This window comes from Rutidosis leptorrhynchoides, chromosome 5 (genome assembly GCF_046630445.1).
Source record: "Rutidosis leptorrhynchoides isolate AG116_Rl617_1_P2 chromosome 5, CSIRO_AGI_Rlap_v1, whole genome shotgun sequence".
Lineage (NCBI taxonomy): Eukaryota > Viridiplantae > Streptophyta > Magnoliopsida > Asterales > Asteraceae > Rutidosis > Rutidosis leptorrhynchoides.
This window is the reverse complement of record NC_092337.1, coordinates 36051214-36056290: the sequence shown is the minus strand read 5'-3', so window position 1 is coordinate 36056290 and position 5077 is coordinate 36051214.

Below are 5077 nucleotides of genomic sequence, written 5' to 3'. Positions count from 1 at the left end.
TAGAGAACCAGAAAATTTGCATTAGTGTGGCTTATAGAGTTTGTTAGGATGCATTAGTGAATCTGGACTTTGACCGTGTTTGATTTCGAAAACTATTACTTATCCTTGTTGGTTAAAAATTAATATGTAAATATTATGTGGTACTAACGTGCTAGTTGTTATGTGATAGATGTTTGGCTTAGAACTTGTTATCACATTCAGCGACTACGAACCAGAATCCTCAGATAATTTTCCAGTCATTAACCTATCCGATGATGAAAACGACACCTTTGGGGAAGACTCACAATTTCCGGATGAATCAATTGAAGAGGAACCGGAAAGTGATCCTGAGGAGGAAGAAATACAGGAAATTACGAAAGACAAGTTCGAACGAGGAAAGAAACGAAAGGCTACTGAATTGGAAAATCCAAATTCCGAGTTTAGTGAGGATGTTGTGGCACCAACTCCACCAGATACTTCCACCCCTATTCCCGCTATTCCTATTAGTTCTATCCCGACATCCAGTTCTTCGGTCCCTCAGCCAAAACGCAGGGAGACAGCCAGGATAACCTTTAAGCGATTTCTTTGAACACAAACGTTTTGGGATATAGGCTAAATGATGCGCCGTTGTTTTAAATCATGGGATCATATAACATTTTGTATAATATTACTAGTGTGGTTTGCTTGATGTTTGATGTAAGATAAGCATATGTAAAATAGTGAAGTGTGAAATGCAATAATTTTTCATGGTTGAGTATTATTTGGGTGGTAGTAATTGATTTCCGTACTAAGCTATTAAGTATGAACTTTAACTGGTAGGTACTACCCTAGATATAATTATAAAAGGCTAATAAGAAGAAAAGGCTTTTATAATAATAACTGGTTTATATTATTAATAAGCTACGAAGTACTGTAAATACACACTACATCTATAATATTCCATGTGAATAATTATTTTTTTCATTGTTATTGAAGATTATGGCGCGATTGAACCGAATGACGGAACAAGAAATCGAGGAACTCATCAATCAGCGAGTGAATGACAGAATGTTATGGGTTGAGGCTGTAAGAGGTGCTGCAGTTAACCCAAATCCTCGTGTGGGATGCACCTACAAAACTTTTCAAGGTTGCAAGCCCTCATCATTCAGTGGAACAGAAGGACCGGTTGGTTTAACCCGGTGGATCGAAAAAATTGAGTCTGTGTTTAAAATCAGTGGTTGTATTAAGAAGGACATGACCAAGTATGCATCGTGTACCCTACAAGATAGTGCACTTACATGGTGGAAAAACTATGTGAAGGCCGTAGGAGGAGATGTAGCTTATGATACTCCATGGGAAGAATTCAAAACAATGCTAATCAACGAGTATTGTCCAAGGAACGAGGTTAGGAAGTTGGAAGCTGAATTACGAAGTCTGAAAGTTGTTGGTACTGAACTCACCAACTACAATCAACGATTCATGGAATTAGCTTTGCTATGTCCCGAATTGGTACCAACCGAAGAACGGAAGATAGAACTGTACAAAGATGGTTTGCCTAAAAATGTCAAAGCAAATGTTACAGCATCGAAACCCAAGACTATTCACGAAGCCATCACCATGGCAAACGAGTTGATGGACCAGATTATTCTGGATAAGAACACCGATGTCAAGACATCGGAAAACAAAATAAAGTGGGAAGGTAATCATCAACAATCCAACAAGAAACAAGAAACCACACAAGGTGCGGGTAGTGGTTCAAGCTCAGGTTACAAGGGACGAAATCCTTTATGTAACAGATGCCACAAACATCACTCTGGTTATTGTAATGTGGTGTGCAATAATTGTAATCGATGGGGTCATCTTACTGAAGATTGTAGGGTTCCCGTTACAAATGCAAATGGCACCAAGACTCCTGCCACCAATGCAAATGGAACTGCCTTGGCCACTGTTACCTATTATGGGTGTGGGAAACAGGGTCATTATAAGAGCCAGTGCCCGAATCCAGAGAAGAATAACGGATCTGCACGTGGAAGAGCATTTATTATTAACGCTAGAGAGGCGTGTGAAGACCCGGAGCTTGTCACGGGTACATTTATCATTAATAACTTATCAGCATCTATTATATTTGATACTGGTGCCGATAGAAGTTACGTGTGTAGAGACTTTTACGCTAAATTGAATTGTTCATCATTACCTCTAGATGCTAAGTACATGATTGAGTTAGCTAATGGTAAACTAATTAAAGCCGATAAAATTTGCCGTGATTGTAAAATAAATTTAGCCGGAGAAACATTTAAGATTGATTTGATACCCGTAGAATTAGGAAGTTTTGACGTAATTATCAGTATGGACTGGATGTCCAAAGTAGGAGTCGAAGTGGTGTGTGCTGAAAAGGCAATTCGTATTCCTCGAAAGGATAAATCAATGATAATGATTTACGGAGATAAAGGTAACCCAAACCTAAATCTCATTAGTTGTTTGAAAGCTTAAAAGTGCTTAGAAAAGGGATGTTATGCCATCCTAGCACATGTAAAGAAAGTTGAAGAAAAGGAGAAGAATATTAACGATGTAAATGTAGTAAGAGACTTTCCCGATGTATTTCCGAAAGAATTACCGGGACTACCTCCTTTCAGGTCTGTAGAATTTCAAATAGATCTTGTACCAGGAGCTGCACCGGTTGCTCGTGCTCCATATAGACTTGCACCGTCCGAGTTAAAAGAACTTCAGAGTCAGTTAAAAGAATTACTGGACCGTGGATTCATACGACCAAGTACTTCACCGTGGGGAGCTCCAATTTTATTTGTTAAAAAGAAAGATGGATCTTTTAGGATGTGTATAGATTATCGTGAATTAAATAAGTTAACTATCAAGAATCGGTATCCACTATCGAGAATTGACGACTTATTTGATCAACTGCAAGGATCATGTGTTTACTCGAAAATCGACTTAAGATCGGGCTATCATCAACTACGTTTCAAAGAAGAAGATATTCCAAAAACTGCTTTCCGGACACGCTACGGTCATTACGAATTTTTGGTCATGCCGTTTGGATTAACGAATGCGCCAGCTGTATTCATGGACCTCATGAATCGAGTTTGTAGTCCGTATCTAGATAAGTTTGTTATCGTTTTCATTGATGATATTCTCATCTATTCCAAAAATGAGCAAGAGCATGAGCAGCATTTAAGGTTGGTATTAGAATTGTTAAGAAAAGAACAGTTATATGCCAAATTTTCTAAATGTGCTTTTTGGTTGAAAGAAGTGCAATTTCTTGGCCACGTTGTTAGTAGCAAAGGAATTCAGGTTGACCCAGCTAAAATTGAGGCCATTGAAAAATGGGAGACTCCTAAGACACCAACGCAGATACGCCAATTTTTGGGTTTAGCTGGTTATTATAGAAGGTTTATTCAAGATTTTTCCCGAATAGCTAAGCCATTGACAGCGTTAACGCAAAAAGGGAAGAAGTATGAATGGACTTCTGAGCAGGAGAGTGCATTTCATTTACTGAAGAAGAAGTTGACTACAGCGCCTATTTTATCGTTACCTGAAGGGAACGATGATTTTGAGATATATTGAGACGCTTCGCGACAAGGTTTTGGTTGCGTCCTTATGCAACGAAAGAAAGTTATTGCGTACGCATCCCGACAATTGAAGATTCACGAGTGAAATTATACGACGCATGATCTAGAACTGGGAGCAGTAGTGTTTGCATTGAAGATATGGAGACACTACTTATATGGGGTTAAATGCACTGTGTTTACCGATCATAAAAGCCTTCAACATATTTTCGATCAGAAACAGCTGAACATGAGGCAACGTAGGTGGGTCGAGCTAATAAACGACTATGATTGTGAGATTTGCTATCATCCCGGGAAAGCGAATGTAGTGGCCGACGCTCTAAGCAGAAAGGAACGGCAATTCGAGTACAAGCGATGAACATAAAAATTCGCATGAATCTCAACTCACAAATCAAAGAGGCTCAACGAAAAGCTCTTACTAAAGAAAACATAGGAAATGAAATAATGAAGAAGTATGAGAAGCAACTCGTTATACGGGAAGACGGAATTTGATATTTTGCAAACCGTATTTGGGTACCAAAGTTGGGTAGATTAAGGAAGTTGATATTGAACGAGGCACATAAGACAAGATACTCGATACATCCTGGAGTTGGAAAGATGTATCAAGATCTTAAGACACATTATTGGTGGCCTAATTTAAAGACAGATGTTGCAACATATGTTGGGGAATGTTTAACTTGTTCCAAAGTTAAAGTAGAACACCAGAAGCCATCAGGGTTACTTCAACAACCCGAAATCCCATAATGGAAATGGGATGGTATTACCATGGATTTCATCACAAAGTTACCTAAGACTGCCTGGGGTTATGACACCATTTGGGTAATAGTTGATCGTCTCACCAAATCTGCACATTTCTTGCCTATAAAGGAAACAGATAGAATGGATAAACTATTACGATTATACATAAAGGAAATTGTTTCAAGGCATGGAATATCTATTTCCATTATATCTGATTGTGATAGTAGATTTAGATCAAAGTTCTGGCAATCTCTACAGGAGGCCCTGGGAACTCGTTTGGATATGAGCACCGCATATCATCCGCAAACTAACGGGCAGAGTGAAAGAACAATTCAGACTCTGGAAGACATGCTCAAGGCATGTGTGATCGATTTTGGAAACGGATGGGATAAATATCTACCATTAGCAGAATTCTCGTATAATAATAGTTATCATGCGAGCATTAAAGCTGCACCATTCGAAGCACTGTATGGAAGGAAGTGTAGATCCCCTATCTGTTGGAATGAAGTGGGAGATCGACGATTAACTGGTTCTGAGATCATACACGAAACTACTGAGAAGATAGTACAAATCAAGGAGAGATTGAAAACAGCCCGTAGTCGCCAAAAGAGCTACGCCGATGTTCGAAGGAAACCATTAGAGTTTCAGATTGGAGACATTGTTATGCTAAAGGTGTCACCTTGGAAAGGTCTAATACGTTTTGGAAAAAGAGGTAAACTGAACCCAAGGTATGTAGGCCCGTTCAAGATCATCGAACGCATCGGACCGGTAGCTTATCGACTCGAGTTACCACAACAAATCGC